Here is a 20,000-nt window from a genome sequence, read left to right on the forward strand (position 1 = left end):
ACCGTCATTTGGACGTTATAGTTCGTTACACCGTCATTTAGACGTTATAGTTCGTTACACCGTCATTTAGACGTTATAGTTCGTTACACCGTCATTTAGACGTTATAGTTCGCTACACCGTCATTTAGACGTTATAGTTCGTTACACCGTCATTTAGACGTTATAGTTCGTTACACCGTCATTTAGACGTTATAGTTCGTTACACCGTCATTTGGCGTTATAGTTCGTTACACCGTCATTTAGACGTTATAGTTCGTTACACCGTCATTTAGACGTTATAGTTCGTTACACCGTCATTTAGACGTTATAGTTCGTTACACCGTCATTTAGACGTTAGAGTTCGTTACACCGTCATTTAGACGTTATAGTTCGTTACACCGTCATTTAGACGTTATAGTGCGTTACACCGTCATTTAGACGTTATAGTTCGTTACACCGTCATTTAGACGTTATAGTTCGTTACACCGTCATTAAGACGTTATAGTTCGTTACACCGTCATTTAGACGTTATAGTTCGTTACACCGTCATTTGGACGTTATAGTTCGTTACACCGTCATTTAGACGTTATAGTTCGTTACACCGTCATTTAGACGTTATAGTTCGTTACACCGTCATTTGGACGTTATAGTTCGTTACACCGTCATTTAGACGTTATAGTTCGTTACACCGTCATTTATGTTACGCTTCTAAATTTTTATTCTAATTCTTACTTCCGTAGCGACAATCACCGGTAATTATATTAGTTCTCTCTCTAGTCATGCAGTGTTTTTTAAATCTGGGTGCCGCGGCACCCTAGTGTGCCACTGGTAGTAGCCAGGAGTGCCGAGGCACCCTGATGTGCCACTGATAGTGCCCAGGGGTGCCGCTGCATTGTTAGTAATTTTGTCCTGGTTTCGTCTTCTTAATTAAATCTTCACGTTTTTGGGGGCTGTTGTATATTGTATAATTAACTACCCACAAAAGTTATAATTTTTTCAAATGTCATTAAATGATAAACTATTATAGAATATTAAATTCATGATTCATATTAAGACAATAGGCATTGTGATAGGAAAGTAAATTTACATAATCACCAACGTTTGTGTTTGGTTTACACTCTTCGGTTTCTTTGTTTACAGGTTTACAGTTTGTGTCGTCAGATACATCACTGGTGTTCGTCACTGTCAGTTTCTCATTTTTCTAAAACTATTTGTAAAAACTGGGGCAAAGCATATGAATCTTCTGGACACAGAGGCAAGATGGTCACTGAGAGGCAAGCTGCTGTAACGAGTGTATGTACTCAAGGATCAATTACTTAGATTTTTTACTATTGAGCAGCAAGAAGAATGTTGTGTGGTGCTTCCAGATGTCACTTGGTCAAGAAGAATGTTGTGTGGTACTTCCAGATGTCACTTGGTCAAGAAGAATGTTGTGTGGTACTTCCAGATGTCACTTGGTCAAGAAGAATGTTGTGTGGTGCTTCCAGATGTCACTTGGTCAAGAAGAATGTTGTGTGGTGCTTCCAGATGTCACTTGGTCAAGAAGAATGTTGTGTGGTGCTTCCAGATGTCACTTGGTCTATGAATTATCCAATTTAGTGGATATCGTTGAAGATTTAAACAAGGTAAATTCCAACATTCAAGGCAACACTGAAAATATCTTATCTTACACTGGCAAAATCGATTCTGTGAGAGATTAACTAAGAATTTTGACTGTCAAAGTGAAGGAAGGTAACAAGAATATGTTCCAATATGTTGTTGCTGCTGCAACAAAGAGTAACTAGATTATGCCACTGATTTTTAAGCATCTTGAACTAGTGTCAGAAAAAAAAATCAGTACTATTTCCAAAACTTGTACCGAAGACTGTGACTGATTGAGCTCAATCTCACAGAATATGAAAAATTAACTGACATAAACAGTGATGGAATTGTGAAATAAAAGCATAAGAAAATACCTTTGGACGAATTCTGGGTAGAGATTAAGAATGAATATCCTGATGTTGCAACATAAACTCTGGTAATTCTCATGCAATTTCACATCTTGCCTGTGTGAGCTGGAATTTGTTGTGCTCACAAACATGAAAATTAATAAGAATGAAAAGCTACAGAAGGTCGAGGAACAAATGAGGGAATGTCTAATATACCACCTAACATCAAAATTATCTGCCAACTACACCAAACCTAAATCTCACTAAAAACTTACAAAAGACAAGTTGGTTTATTTCTATTTTATTGTGATATATAATGCTTGTTTATTAATTATACAATAGTAGGCTTATATTTTTTATATTCCGTATGTATGTTTTATGCCCCTGGCTGCTTTTATTATTATTATTATTATTATTATTATTATTATTATTATTATTATTAGGAAAATTGACTATATGTGAGTTGTGATATAAGGGTGATATTACTGAAAAAAGATTGAAAACCACTTGTATAAGAACATAAGGAACACCGCAGCAGGCCTACTGGCCCATGTGAGGGAGACCCAATTCTCCTACTGGCTTAAGCCGACGCCTTAACCTAGTCATACATATGTTATATTTTTTTTATTATCACACTGGCCGATTCCCACCAAGGCAGGGTGGCCCGAAAAAGAAAAACTTTCACCATCATTCACTACATCACTGTCTTGCCAGAAGGGTGCTTTACACTACAGTTTTTAAACTGCAACATTAACACCCCTCCTTCAGAGTGCAGGCACTGTACTTCCCATCTCCAGGACTCAAGTCCGGCCTGCCGGTTTCCCTGAATCCCTTCATAAATGTTACTTTGCTCACACTCCAACAGCACGTCAAGTATTAAAAACCATTTGTCTCCATTCACTCCTATCAAACACGCTCACGCATGCCTACTGGAAGTCCAAGCACCTCGCACACAAAACCTCCTTTACCCCCTCCCTCCAACCTTTCCTAGGCCGACCCCTACCCCGCCTTCCTTCCACTACAGACTGATACACTCTTGGAGTCATTTTGTTTCGCTCCATTCTCTCTACATGTCCGAACCATCTCAACAACCCTTCCTCAGCCCTGTGGACAACAGTTTTGGTAATCCCGCACCTCCTCCTAACTTCCAAACTACGAATTCTCTGCATTATATTCACACCACACATTGCCCTCAGACATGACATCTCCACTGCCTCCAGCCTTCTCCTCGCTGCAACATTCATCACCCATGCTTCACACCCATATAAGAGCGTTGGTAAAACTATACTCTCATACATTCCCCTCTTTGCCTCCGAGGACAAAGTTCTTTGTCTCCACAGACTCCTAAGTGCACCACTCACTCTTTTTCCCTCATCAATTCTATGATTCACCTCATCTTTCATAGACCCATCTGCTGACACGTCCACTCCCAAATATCTGAATACATTCACCTCCTCCATACTCTCTCCCTCCAATCTGATATTCAATCTTTCATCACCTAATCTTTTTGTTATCCTCATAACCTTACTCTTTCCTGTATTCACCTTTAATTTTCTTCTTTTGCACACCCTACCAAATTCATCCACCAATCTCTGCAACTTCTCTTCAGAATCTCCCAAGAGCACAGTGTCATCAGCAAAGAGCAGCTGTGACAACTCCCACTTTGTGTGTGATTCTTTATCTTTTAACTCCACGCCTCTTGCCAAGACCCTCTCATTTACTTCTCTTACAACCCCATCTATAAATATATTAAACAACCACGGTGACATCACACATCCTTGTCTAAGGCCTACTTTTACTGGGAAAAAATTTCCCTCTTTCCTACATACTCTAACTTGAGCCTCACTATCCTCGTAAAAACTCTTCACTGCTTTCAGTAACCTACTTCCTACACCATACACTTGCAACATCTGCCACATTGCCCCCCTATCCACCCTGTCATACGCCTTTTCCAAATCCATAAATGCCACAAAGACCTCTTTAGCCTTATCTAAATACTGTTCACTTATATGTTTCACTGTAAACACCTGGTCCACATACCCCCTACCTTTCCTAAAGCCTCCTTGTTCATCTGCTATCCTATTTTCCGTCTTACTCTTAATTCTTTCAATTATAACTCTACCATACACTTTACCAGGTATACTCAACAGACTTATCCCCCTATAATTTTTCCACTCTCTTTTATCCCCTTTGCCTTTATACAAAGGAACTATGCATGCTCTCTGCCAATCCCTAGGTACCTTACCCTCTTCCATACATTTATTAAATAATTGCACCAACCACTCCAAAACTATATCCCCACCTGCTTTTAACATTTCTATCTTTATCCCATCAAACCCAGCTGCCTTACCCCCTTTCATTTTACCTACTGCCTCACGAACTTCCCCCACACTCACAACTGGCTCTTCCTCACTCCTACAAGATGTTATTCCTCCTTGCCCTATACACGAAATCACAGCTTCCCTATCTTCATCAACATTTAACAATTCCTCAAAATATTCCCTCCATCTTCCCAATACCTCTAACTCTCCATTTAATAACTCTCCTCTCCTATTTTTAACTGACAAATCCATTTGTTCTCTAGGCTTTCTTAACTTGTTAATCTCACTCCAAAACTTTTTCTTATTTTCAACAAAATTTGTTGATAACATCTCACCCACTCTTTCATTTGCTCTCTTTTTACATTGCTTCACCACTCTCTTAACCTCTCTCTTTTTCTCCATATACTCTTCCCTCCTTGCATCACTTCTACTTTGTAAAAACTTCTCATATGCTAACTTTTTCTCCCTTACTACTCTCTTTACATCATCATTCCACCAATCGCTCCTCTTCCCTCCTGCACCCACTTTCCTGTAACCACAAACTTCTGCTGAACACTCTAACACTACATTTTTAAACCTACACCATACCTCTTCGACCCCATTGCCTATGCTCTCATTAGCCCATCTATCCTCCAATAGCTGTTTATATCTTACCCTAACTGCCTCCTCTTTTAGTTTATAAACCTTCACCTCTCTCTTCCCTGATGCTTCTATTCTCCTTGTATCCCATCTACCTTTTACTCTCAGTGTAGCTACAACTAGAAAGTGATCTGATATATCTGTGGCCCCTCTATAAACATGTACATCCTGAAGTCTACTCAACAGTCTTTTATCTACCAATACATAATCCAACAAACTACTCTCATTTCGCCCTACATCATATCTTGTATACTTATTTATCCTCTTTTTCTTAAAATATGTATTACCTATAACTAAACCCCTTTCTATACAAAGTTCAATCAAAGGGCTCCCATTATCATTTACACCTGGCACCCCAAACTTACCTACCACACCCTCTCTAAAAGTTTCTCCTACTTTAGCATTCAGGTTCCCTACCACAATTACTCTCTCCCTTGGTTCAAAGGCTCCTATACATTCACTTAACATCTCCCAAAATCTCTCTCTCTCCTCTGCATTCCTCTCTTCTCCAGGTGCATACACGCTTATTATGACCCACTTCTCGCATCCAACCTTTACTTTAATCCACATAATTCTTGAATTTACACATTCGTATTCTTTTTTCTCCTTCCATAACTGATCATTTAACATTACTGCTACCCCTTCCTTTGCTCTAACTCTCTCAGATACTCCAGATTTAATCCCATTTATTTCCCCCCACTGAAACTCTCCTACCCCCTTCAGCTTTGTTTCGCTTAGGGCCAGGACATCCAACTTCTTTTCATTCATAACATCAGCAATCATCTGTTTCTTTTCATCCGCACTACATGCACGCACATTTAAGCATCCCAGTTTTATAAAGTTTTTCTTCTTCTCTTTTTTAGTAAATGTCTACAGGAGAAGGGGTTACTAGCCCATTGCTCCCGGCATTTTAGTCGCCTCATACGACACGCATGGCTTACGGAGGAAAGATTCTTTTCCACTTCCCCTTGGACAATAGAAGAAATAAAGAAGAACAAGAGCTATTTAGAAAAAGGAGAAACACCTAGATGTATGTATATATATATATGCATGTGCGTGTCTGTGAAGTGTGACCAAAGTGTAAGTAGGAGTAGCAAGATATCCCTGTTATCTAGCGTGTTTATGAGACAGAAAAAGAAACCAGCAATCCTACCATCATGCAAAACAGTTACAGGTTTTTGTTTCACAGTCATCTGGCAGGATGGTAGTACTTCCCTGGGTGGTTGCTGTCTACCAACCTACTACATATGTACATATACATATGTATAGTGTTTAAAATGAATGATGTGGTGGTGGGTTGATGCCCGAGCTCCAGTGTTTATAATTAATGATGTGGTGGTGGGTTATAGTCTTAATTCTGGTATTTATGAAGAATGTTAGTGTTAACTGTGCCAGTTAATTTTCTTTTTCTGTAAACGTATGCGAGTTTCTGACTGTATGCTATTTTACGCTATTTTACGCTTTCCATCCTAAATTATTTCTTGTATTTCTCTGACTATATAATAATCGTAAATGTTGAGTTGTTGACCCCATAAGTATTTGGTTTTAATCATGTATGGCTCAGGACATAAACAGGTTGCCGAGAATAGCATAGGTTATAAATGTCTTAATTCGTGCCCTGCCTTCTGCTTTATATTGGAGCTCACATCTTCCCCATCTCCATCCCACACATTCCACCCCCATCTTGTGCATCCATCTGAAACAAGCCTTGTTCTGAACTGCTCATCTGTAACATCGTGTCCTTAACAACTCAGGAAGTTGTCAGCCCTCCTGGCAAGACTCCAGCTTACAGACACTTTATCACCCTCGGATGCGTCTCTGTCCCTTCCTTCCCATGACAGCTCTCCTTCCCACTCCACCAACTTTCTCTCTCCCTCATTCGACAGCTCTACTTACCACTCCAACTCTGTCCCTCCTTCACACGACAGTTCTCCCATCCCACTCCACCAAATATGTCCCTCTCTCACACGACAGTTCTCCCATCCCACTCCACCAAATATGTCCCTCTCTCACACGACAGTTCTCCCATCCCACTCCACCAACTCTGTCCCTCTCACACACGACAGTTCTTCCATTCCACTCCAACTCTGCCCCCTCTCTCACACGACAGCTCTCCCATCCCACTCCACCAACTCTGTCCCACCCTCACACGAGAAATTTCTCCTACCACCACCTCTCCCTCCCTCCCAGTGACAGTTTCTCCTCACCACCACCACTACTCCCCACTCCTTCCTTCTACGACAGTTGTTTCTTCATCACCGTCTCTATCTCTCTCCTCCCCACAACAGCTGCTCTGCTCTTTTCATCTCTACCTCTTCCTCAGCACGACAGATATTCTTCCCTCACCACATCTCTGGCCCTGTCTCCTACGTCTTATTTTTTCCCCTCATCTTCCAGCATTTTGTGTTATTACACCTTACATTTGTCAAAGTTTTTTCGCAAACTTTTTACATTACGTCACAACTTCGTTTGACTTACTAAGGTCAAGCTGCTGTTTATTTTATTACAGCTGGATGCACCATTAGTGTGCTGCTAACCTATTACATATTTCAGTAACACAATGGGAGGAAAAGCTATGATTTTGCTGTCATATTCCACTACGCAGGATGAAGCTCAGTGAAAAGTGTTGATAGTTGTCAGCGTGAGCTGGAAGACTTAAGTAGGACAATGGGGATATCGTCCAGTATTCCAGTAAGGGATCGTCAGCTACGTGAGCTTCAGAAATTTTGTTCCAGCGTAAATAAGAGTTATTTTGACTTTGAAGTTGCCATCTCTAAGGATATCTTATGTCATGCAAAGAAATTTTTTTGATGATGATATCTCCATCATCACTGAACAGGCGCAAGATAAATTATGGATTGCAGACATTTTTTAGAATTAAAAGAATATAGGATACATCTTCAGTGTGTTGCTACCTTATTTTACATAGCAGTTATACAGTTGTAAAGCTAATTACCATGTATGTTTCCCCTACCGTATTCAAACACGAAGAATAGAGATCACACAAGGTGTTGAAATCTATCAGCCTGAGCTGGGAGACTTGGGTAGGGCAATGAGGGTACCGTCAGGTATTCCAGTAATGGTTCATCTGCAATGGGAGCTTCAAAGAATTTCCTTCCAGCAGAGCTGAGGTTAAAGTAAAGGGATCGAGGGGAAGGAGGAAAGGAATCTGGATGTTTGAAAATGTCTAACTGGAGAAAGATGAAAGAGAGAGGGGAAGTGGAAGGGAAGTTTGCATAACATTTAACTACAAGTATTTATTATATAAACAGAATCATTATATTCATGAGAGGCGTTCGTGTTCTGGTCTGAGTTGTGTAAATGTTGTTATTCTGTTCCTTTTGCAGTTATCATAGGGCTGTTTGAAGGATTGTGATAATGTGAGCTCTTGTTGGGAGCAAAGCTCACGGCATACGACGCAATATAAACTATGCAGGTCTGACGGCAGCCAAAGGCGTCCAGATGGTATCACCCTTCAAGCCTGTACAGATGGTAAGCAGGCGGTGTGGGACTACACATGTGCATCTACCTTGGCTGATACCTATCTCCAATACACCAGGGAGGAAGGAGGGGCAGCTGCCAGCTTCAGGGAGTCCCAAAAGTCTAGAAAATACGGAGAACTTGCTCACCATTATATGTTTGTTCCCATAGGCTCAGAGACCCTTGGCTCATGGGAAAAGAGTGCATCTAAGTTCCTTAAGGAGCTAGGCAAAAGACTCATCAGGGTAACTAGGGATCGCAGGGCAGCTAGTTTTCTGTTCCAGCGAGTCAGTGCTGCTGTTCAGAGAGGTAATGCCTGTTATATCTTGGGCATGCGCCCCAGCTCTGAGGAGTTGGATGAAATTTTCGCATTATAATCAGTGTCAAACACGTAACAATATATACTAGACATGTATCTCATGTACACCTTATGTACTGTATATTCCATCTTTATATCAACAATGTATCTCTTAAATCTTTTGTATCATATTATGCAATAAAATATATCTATTGGTAAGAAAGAATGAGAAGATGGGGTGGTAGGGGAAGTGGAATATTCAAATGGCTTCAGGAAGAAACCCAAATATTCTTCATTGAAGCCTTTTTATCCACTTCTCCGAGGCTGTGGGTCCCACAATTTGCATCAGAGGTGAACCCCATCTTATGTACAAAAATTAAAAAAAAAAAACGTAACGGCTATACTATATTTTAAATGAATTTATTACCTGATATTATAATGCTTTCTTGTTCCTGTAGTAATTCTTGGAAACTTTACGAACCTGATTTCTATTCGAGAACAATTCAGTAGTTCCAGTTCGCTACTTTTATCGTAAGATGCCCCTGAAATATATCTGTGTGAGAGAAAGAGTATATTTTATTGATTTCATTGTATATTCCACCCGAACCTTAAACTGTTGCAGTTCCTCGAGAGTGTGAAAGAGATATATGTATCAACCACTGTTAAATTTAGACCATTTCTGTTTATCATTTATGGAAGCACCTTTCATTTAATGTAGTATTATGCTGTGTATGGTATGACAAACTGATCATTGCAGTAACATGTTAGAAAGAAAGAAAGAATGAACACTGCAGCAGGCCTACTGGCCCATGCGGGACAGGTCCATGTCAACCCTCAGCTTAGACCAATGGCCCACCCAGTCAGGTCACCTCCACTTAAGGAAGGAGCACGGCTTCTGACCCAGTAGCACCAGCTAGTCAGGTCCAGCTTACACCCATCCACACCCACTCATGTATTTATCTAACCTATTTTTAATACTACACAACGTCTTAGCTTCTATGACGGTACTCGGGAGTTTGTTCCACTCATCCACAACTCTGTAGCAGCAAGTATTCACGAGGGTATAAAGACACCAAATACTGAACAACAGATAACTGAAGACGACTTATCGACCAGGATTCAACTTGTATTGCAATGTATATGAATGATTTAGAGAACCGACAAGTTGATAAATTAGACACATGTGCAACACTTGAGTATCTTCGATGAGGAAACGTTTCGCCACGCAGTGGCTTCATCAGTCCATACAAAGGAGAATGGTGAAGAACAGGAGGAGATTGAGGTAATCAGTCCCTCAGCCTTGAGTCGATGTAGTCAGTCCAAAAATCATGAAAAATAAAACGTTTCCTGATTATTGATACCCAAGTGTTGCACATGTCTCTAATTTATCAACTTGTATTGCGATAAAGATCAATTTTTGAGCGAAACGTCGTGTAGAATAAAGGATTCCTCTAGTAAACAGACAAATACAGTATATGTCTTTCTACCAACCTCTTCAGTCCATAATAAAATATTCAAATTATTGTTAGTTATTTTCGCAGTCTGCGGTGACCTGGAGAATCTTACGTCACATACACACTCCCACACATAACGTTACGTCACATACACACTCCCACACATAACGTTACGTCACATACACACTCCCACACATAACGTTACGTCACATACACACTCCCACACATAACGTTACGTCACATACTCCCACACAACGTTACGTCACATACACACTCTCACACATAACGTTACGTCACATACACACTCCCACACATAACGTTACGTCACATACACACTCCCACACATAACGTTACGAACCATACACACTCCCACACATAACGTTACGTCACATACACACTCCCACACATAACGTTACGTCACATACACACTGCCACACATAACGTTACGTCACATACACACTCCCACACATAACGTTACGTCACATACACCCACCCACACATAACGTTACGTCACATACACACTCCCACACATAACGTTACGTCACATACACCCACCCACACATAACGTTACGTCACATACACACACCCACACATAACGTTACGTCACATACACACACCCACACATAACGTTACGTCACATACACACACCCACACATAACGTTACGTCACATACACACTCCCACACATAACGTTACGTCACATACACACACCCACACATAACGTTACGTCACATACACACACCCACACATAACGTTACGTCACATACACACTCCCACACATAACGTTACGTCACATACACACACCCACACATAACGTTACGTCACATACACCCACCCACACATAACGTTACGTCACATACACACTCCCACACATAACGTTACGTCACATACACACACCCACACATAACGTTACGACACACACACACACCCACACATAACGTTACGTCACATACACCCACCCACACATAACGTTACGTCACATACACACTCCCACACATAACGTTACGTCACATACACCCACCCACACATAACGTTACGTCACATACACACACCCACACATAACGTTACGTCACATACACACACCCACACATAACGTTACGTCACATACACCCACCCACACATAACGTTACGTCACATACACACTCCCACACATAACGTTACGTCACATACACACACCCACACATAACGTTACGTCACATACACACACCCACACATAACGTTACGTCACATACACACTCCCACACATAACGTTACGTCACATACACACTCCCACACATAACGTTACGTCACATACACACACCCACACATAACGTTACGTCACATACACACTCCCACACATAACGTTACGTCACATACACACTCCCACACATAACGTTACGTCACATACACCCACCCACACATAACGTTACGTCACATACACACTCCCACACATAACGTTACGTCACATACACCCACCCACACATAACGTTACGTCACATACACACACCCACACATAACGTTACGTCACATACACACACCCACACATAACGTTACGTCACATACACACACCCACACATAACGTTACGTCACATACACACACCCACACATAACGTTGCGTCACATACACACTCCCACACATAACGTTACGTCACATACACCCACACATAACGTTACGTCACATACACACACCCACACATAACGTTACGTCACATACACACTCCCACACATAACGTTACGTCACATACACACACCCACACATAACGTTACGACACATACACACACCCACACATAACGTTACGTCACATACACCCACCCACACATAACGTTACGTCACATACACACTCCCACACATAACGTTACGTCACATACACCCACCCACACATAACGTTACGTCACATACACACACCCACACATAACGTTACGTCACATACACACACCCACACATAACGTTACGTCACATACACCCACCCACACATAACGTTACGTCACATACACACTCCCACACATAACGTTACGTCACATACACACTCCCACACATAACGTTACGTCACATACACACACCCACACATAACGTTACGTCACATACACCCACCCACACATAACGTTACGTCACATACACACTCCCACACATAACGTTACGTCACATACACACTCCCACACATAACGTTACGTCACATACACACACCCACACATAACGTTACGTCACATACACACTCCCACACATAACGTTACGTCACATACACACTCCCACACATAACGTTACGTCACATACACACTCCCACACATAACGTTACGTCACATACACACTCCCACACATAACGTTACGTCACATACACACTCCCACACATAACGTTACGTCACATACACACTCCCACACATAACGTTACGTCACATACACACACCCACACATAACGTTACGTCACATACACACTCCCACACATAACGTTACGTCACATACACACTCCCACACATAACGTTACGTCACATACACACACCCACACATAACGTTACGTCACATACACACTCCCACACATAACGTTACGTCACATACACACACCCACACATAACCAGTACTAATACTTAAATTTCATTTTTTCCTTAGTATTAACAATGCCATTTTAAATTCTAAGTTAAGCTGGACCGGTTAATCAGTGAAGATCTCCAATAAGACTCCATTCATAGGTAGTTTATTTAATGGAAAATGAGTTAATACTGTACATCTTTCTGTCTTTTAAAGAGATTGAACTCTAAAGCATAAGCTTAGTAATCGAGAGACGGTCGACGGGTCATCTTCCAGCTTTATAAAAAAAAAACTTTAAAGCATAAGCTTAGTGATCGAGAGACGATCGACGGGTCATCTTCCAGCTTTATAAAAAAAACTTTAAAGCATAAGCTTAGTGATCGAGAGACGATCGACGGGTCATCTTCCAGCTTCATAACAAAAAATTTAAAGCATAAGCTTAGTGATCGAGAGACGATCGACGGGTCATCTTCCAGCTTTATAAAAAAAAACTTTAAAGCATAAGCTTAGTAATCGAGAGACGATCGACGGGTCATCTTCCAGCTTTATAAAAAAAAACTTTAAAGCATAAGCTTAGTAATCGAGAGACGATCGACGGGTCATCTTTCAGCTTTATAACAAAAACGTAAACGTCATTTCTAGTTATGTGTAATTGCCAGAATAAATTAAGTATAAATACAAAAGAGCTCTAGTTATTCAGCTCTACACGAACAGCAGTTTCACTGTAGTAAGATATAGAGCTAATTTCACTCTACTTCCAGTTTGGTATACTAGCCTTCACAGGTAGTATATATAGTATTGTAACCACGAACGAATGGTATTTAATTAATAACTGCAGTGTGACTAGCCGAGGGATCGAACCCGTGTTGTTTTAGCCTGCCTCATGGCGAGCGATAATTCACGACGCTCTATCCCACTGGACCATCCAATCCTACAAAGATCACGCACCCAGCAGAGGTAGGTGTAGTACCGTGATACGAGGACACAGTGGTGTGGGTGCCTCAGAGCTAATTTTATTCTACTCCCCGTTTGGTGTACTAGCCTCCACAACACTGCGACTTTATCATATAAACAGAAGAGTATAGCAAATATACATTTTCCAAACTGAACTATCATATCTAAATAACACTCTAAATAACACTAAATAACACTATAAATAACACTAAATAATTTTATTTTTGTTACGTGTTAATTTGCAGAGAACTAATTCTCAACAATTTCTTCCACATGAAGAAATGTTTTAATTCTGTGATGAGTATCAAAGTATTAATTTTTTCAGTGGAACAGAATTAAAAGAAATAAAGAGCTGAAGTACAGATTTGAAGAAAGCAAAGTAATTCCAGGAGCCCGAGTGGGTACACAGATTTGTCCCGGTGGACAAAGAAGGTAGACTTGTCTCTCCAATTTCCAGTGGCAATGGCGAAGAGGGAAGAATCAACAATGATACTCGAATGGAGAGGAATGAAGAAATTTGTGTAAAGACAGAAGTAAAGATAGGAAATTATAAAGATTGCAGTTAAGAAAATAAAAATGGGATTTAGGATTTCTTAAGAAATACTCAGAGAAATCTGATTACCTTATAAATAACATTCTTTAGTAATTAGAATGTAATTTTTTTATTGTTTTCTCTGGACGGAAATTATATATTCCAAAACATCACGTTATTTTAATCATGATCATTTATAATATATATCTTGACCTGGAGAATAAATGGAATATATTCGTAAAGTGAACGTCTCCAACAGTTGCAGCAGATTTATTTTCGTGAATTGCAGTTTAAAATGTTATTTATTAGTGGTTATCACTACTAAACACAAATAAGTTAGAAAATGTCCATAGATGAGATGAAAGACGGTTACAAGAGTTAAAAAATATGAGTTAATATATGAGGTTGAAAAAAATTAAAAGTGTTCACGTTATGTGAGAGGAAGACAGAAAAGAGATAATGTAAGCATTTATAAACTTAATAAAGAACACAAAAGGGAAGGTAAAGAATATTTCTTAGCATCAGCTACTGTGGAAACTTTCTTAGCATCAGCTACTGTGAAAACTTTCTTAGCATCAGCTACTGTGAAAACTTTCTTAGCATCTGCTACTGTGAAAACTTTCTTAGCATCAGCTACTGTGAAAACTTTCTTAGCATCAGCTACTGTGAAAACTTTCTTAGCATCAGCTACTGTGAAAACTTTCTTAGCATCAGCTACTGTGAAAACTTTCTTAGCATCAGCTACTGTGAAAACTTTCTTAGCATCAGCTACTGTGAAAACTTTCTTAGCATCAGCTACTGTGAAAACTTTCTTAGCATCAGCTACTGTGAAAACTTTCTTACCATCAGCTACTGTGAAAACTTTCTTACCATCAGCTACTGTGAAAACTTTCTTAGCATCAGCTATTGTGAAAACTTTCTTAGCATCAGCTACTGTGAAAACTTTCTTAGCATCAGCTACTGTGAAAACTTTCTTAGCACCAGCTACTGTGAAAACTTTCTTAGCATCAGCTACTGTGAAAACTTTCTTAGCATCAGCTACTGTGAAAACTTTCTTAGCATCAGCTACTGTGAAAACTTTCTTAGCATCAGCTACTGTGAAAACTTTCTTAGCATCAGCTACTGTGAAAACTTTCTTAGCATCAGCTACTGTGAAAACTTTCTTAGCATCAGCCACTGTGAAAACTTTCTTAGCAACAGCTACTGTGAAAACTTTCTTAGCATCAGCTACTGTGAAAACTTTCTTAGCATCAGCTACTGTGAAAACTTTCTTAGCATCAGCTACTGTGAAAACTTTCTTAGCATCAGCCACTGTGAAAACTTTCTTAGCATCAGCTACTGTGAAAACTTTCTTAGCATCAGCTACTGTGAAAACTTTCTTAGCATCAGCCACTATGAAAACTTTCTTAGCATCAGCCACTGTGAAAACTTTCTTAGCATCAGCTACTGTGAAAACTTTCTTAGCATCAGCTACTGTGAAAACTTTCTTAGCATCAGCTACTGTGAAAACTTTCTTAGCATCAGCTACTGTGAAAACTTTCTTAGCATCAGCTACTGTGAAAACTTTCTTAGCATCAGCTACTGTGAAACTTTCTTAGCATCAGCTACTGTGAAAACAGTTGTAACCTGAGGAAATTGTGATGCTGGAGATGCAGAAAATTATCTTCTAAAATTGTGCCTTGATAAAATCAATATAATAAATAAAAAAGAGATAATGTTACAACGAATGGAAATTAATTTATGTTGGTAAGAGCATTGAAGACGAGGCACCACGAACATACATTCTGCTTACGTAGCTGCGGAAAAATGTAATTACAATTTGGAAATTAGACGAGATTATCAGGAGATGAGTAGTGGATCTCCTGGGAAGGATCGAGTTCATTAACAACTCCCAGCAAGGTTGAAGAGATGGTAAACTCTATATCACAATCCTACTGTAGTTCTATGTCAAGGTGACAGGAGTGAGGCACGAGAGGAGTGGGTGGATTGCACATATTTCTGGGCTGTAAGAAGGATTTTGACACGATACCGTACAAGAGACTAGAGAAGCAGGCAGGATTAATATGGAAAGGATTACTATGGAGCGAGGAATACTTGTAAACAGTACACAAATAACCCGAACATAGGAGAAAGAAGCTTATGACGACGTTTTGGATCCACTATGACCATTCACAAAGTCAGTCCAAGTCGGACCGAAAAGTCGTGGTAAGGTTCTCTCTTCTGTGCGCGGGTTATCTGTGAACTTTTCCATTCACAGTATTGTGCCTTTCTGTTTTCTCGAAACAAAGTGTGATTGAGAAGAGACGCAGGAAGGGTCACAAGTGACTGTAGTTCCACTAGGATCATTACTGTGCCAGGCACTATTTAGGAGTGAGTGTAGTTCCACTGGGATCATTACTGTGTCTGGCGACATTTAGGAAAGGTCACGAGTGAGTGTAGTTCCACTGGGATCATTACTGTGTCAGGCAATATTTAGTAAAGGTCACAAGTGCCTGTAGTTCCACTAGGATCATTACTGTGTCAGGCACTAATTAGGAGTGAGTGTAGTTCCACTGGGATCATTACCGTGTCTGGCTACATTTAGGAAAGGTCACGAGTGAGTGTAGTTCCACTAGGATCATTACTGTGCCTGGCGACATTTAGGAAAGGTCACAAATGACTGTAGTTCCACTAGGTTCATTACTGTGTCAGGCACTAATTAGGAGTAAGTGTAGTTCCACTGGGATCATTACCGTGTCTGGCAGTATTTTCTTTTTCTGAATGAAACGACGGAAAAGATAAAGTCGGAGGTATCAGTGTTTGCAGATGCTAAACTAGTGAGAATACAAACAAGTGAGGAACAGGAAAGACGGCAAATGTACCTAGACCAGCTTCAGCTCTGATCTCACAAGTGGCTATTAAAATTTAACACCAACAAATATAAATACATGAAAATTGGGACGAGCAAATTATTATAATCAAATTAAATACTAAACCCGTAGTGAACTTACTGTATAGCGCTGCGAGGAGAGATGTGTTTATTTTAAGAGTGAGTGAGAGGTAGGGGTGTGTAAAGTTAGGGGGTTAGTGAAGTTGGAGGTTAGTGCAAGTGAAATTGAAATCAAAGCCCGTGTATTAGGTTAATTTTAGTTAAAATGTCAGAAAGTCTTCGTCACAGCTACACAATTTCAAGGCCTGCGGCACCCGGCCCTAACTTAAGTCTCGAGACAAGAATCAATCTAAGCAATCACATGCAAACATAAGAAAGTAGTTTTTACTTTACCTGTATATTTACAGAGGTAAATCAGCAGTGAAACATATATAACCCATAGAGCAAACAGTCACTCATAACAGTTATACACTCAGAACATACAAGTGCGAGTATATATAACCAGTTTAAGTTAGCGTCTGTGCCACAGTCATGGGATAAAACACAACCTTCCCTCTGCTAGGAGGCCAGCTCTTACGCTATTGGTTGACTGAACTGGACAATTAATAGCAGTGGGGGCCCCAGAACTGCTCCATTCTTAATTGTTAGTTGGCTGTTCGAGAGGGCCTGTCAGTGGGCGTGTGATGAACGCTGAATAAATTGTAATGTTCTCTGTACATGTCACCGAGAAACTTTCAGTGAGGATGTCAGTGATAGGACAGACAAAGAAGACCACACATAAAGCACAGGCTCGGGGGAAAAGACCACTAAACCTCATTTAGGTGAAAAGGACCTTAAGGTAAGCATTGTACCGAGTATTTCACCTGAGATGCACAATAAGGAATAACTGTTACAGGAAACTTAAGCCAGGCAAATCTAAGATTACTTTTCAGAAACCTAGGGGTACAGTCATTCACGACGTTTTATACGACATATGCCATGCCCATAATAAAATATGGAACAGATACCCAGTCACATGTTAAGGAACTGCAGAAAGGGCAGAGTCTGCATTGAGTGAAGTCCTGAATCTCATGGGTACAAGCTATGAGAGATTATAGGAGTTAATCCTGATGACATTAAGAGACATAAGGACAGGGGAGTGATACAACGACCTATAAAGTACTGAGAGGAAATCATGGGGTGGCCAGGGACAGGCTGTTCCAGAGAGGGGGGACAAAATCACGAGGAAACAGCTGGGTGTTGAAAACTCTGAGTCACAGTGATGTTAGAAGGTATTTCTTTAACTCTAGAGAAGTGAAGAAATGGAATATCCTGGGCAGTGGAACGGTAGAGTCGGGATTCATACATAGCTTTAAGAAAAGGTACGAAAGGGATCTCAAAGCCAGGAGTGTGTGAAACAGGAAGCGGTCAGCGAAGAGGCGTAGCTTGGAGCAGATACTCGACCCTGCAATCATATATAATTATTTATTTAATATTTAACATACTTTCCCAAAATAGTATGAAAAGTCCATATAAATCTAAACTGTCATTTCGTATTTCGACTTTTCCTCTCTCTCTCTCTCTCTCTCTCTCTCCCTTATATATATATATATATATATATATATATATATATATATATATATATATATATATATATATATTTTTATTTATTTTTTTTTATTATCACACTGGCCGATTCCCACCAAGGCAGGGTGGCCCGAAAAAGAAAAACTTTCACCATCATTCACTCCATCACTGTCTTGCCAGAAGGGTGCTTTACACTACAGTTTTTAAACTGCAACATTAACACCCCTCCTTCAGAGTGCAGGCACTGTACTTCCCATCTCCAGGACTCAAGTCCGGCCTGCCGGTTTCCCTGAATCCCTTCATAAATGTTACTTTGCTCACACTCCAACAGCACGTCAAGTATTAAAAACCATTTGTCTCCATTCACTCCTATCAAACACGCTCATGCATGCCTCCTGGAAGTCCAAGCCCCTCGCACACAAAACCTCCTTTACCCCCTCCCTCCAACCTCTCCTAGGCCGACCCCTACCCCGCCTTCCTTCCACTACAGACTGATACACTCTTGAAGTCATTCTGTTTCGCTCCATTCTCTCTACATGTCCGAACCACCTCAACAACCCTTCCTCAGCCCTCTGGACAACAGTTTTGGTAATCCCGCACCTCCTCCTAACTTCCAAACTACGAATTCTCTGCATTATATTCACACCACACATTGCCCTCAGACATGACATCTCCACTGCCTCCAGCCTTCTCCTCGCTGCAACATTCATCACCCACGCTTCACACCCATATAAGAGCGTTGGTAAAACTATACTCTCATACATTCCCCTCTTTGCCTCCAAGGACAAAGTTCTTTGTCTCCACAGACTCCTAAGTGCACCACTCACTCTTTTTCCCTCATCAATTCTATGATTCACCTCATCTTTCATAGACCCATCCGCTGACACGTCCACTCCCAAATATCTGAATACGTTCACCTCCTCCATACTCTCTCCCTCCAATCTGATATTCAATCTTTCATCACCTAATCTTTTTGTTATCCTCATAACCTTACTCTTTCCTGTATTCACCTTTAATTTTCTTCTTTTGCACACCCTACCAAATTCATCCACCAATCTCTGCAACTTCTCTTCAGAATCTCCCAAGAGCACAGTGTCATCAGCAAAGAGCAGCTGTGACAACTCCCACTTTGTGTGTGATTCTTTATCTTTTAACTCCACGCCTCTTGCCAAGACCCTCGCATTTACTTCTCTTACAACCCCATCTATAAATATATTAAACAACCACGGTGACATCACACATCCTTGTCTAAGGCCTACTTTTACTGGGAAAAAATTTCCCTCTTTCCTACATACTCTAACTTGAGCCTCACTATCCTCGTAAAAACTCTTCACTGCTTTCAGTAACCTACCTCCTACACCATACACTTGCAACATCTGCCACATTGCCCCCCTATCCACCCTGTCATACGCCTTTTCCAAATCCATAAATGCCACAAAGACCTCTTTAGCCTTATCTAAATACTGTTCACTTATATGTTT

At 40.5% G+C, this 20,000-nt stretch overlaps 1 protein-coding gene across 2 annotated transcripts in view; it reads left to right on the forward strand.

The window, feature by feature from the left end:
• Window positions 1–20,000, forward strand: part of LOC128690483 (uncharacterized) — a 487,473-nt gene that overhangs the window by 204,569 nt on the left and 262,904 nt on the right. The gene's annotated exons all lie outside the window — the stretch shown is intronic.

The sequence above is a fragment of the Cherax quadricarinatus genome, chromosome 29 (assembly GCF_038502225.1).
Source record: "Cherax quadricarinatus isolate ZL_2023a chromosome 29, ASM3850222v1, whole genome shotgun sequence".
NCBI lineage: Eukaryota > Metazoa > Arthropoda > Malacostraca > Decapoda > Parastacidae > Cherax > Cherax quadricarinatus.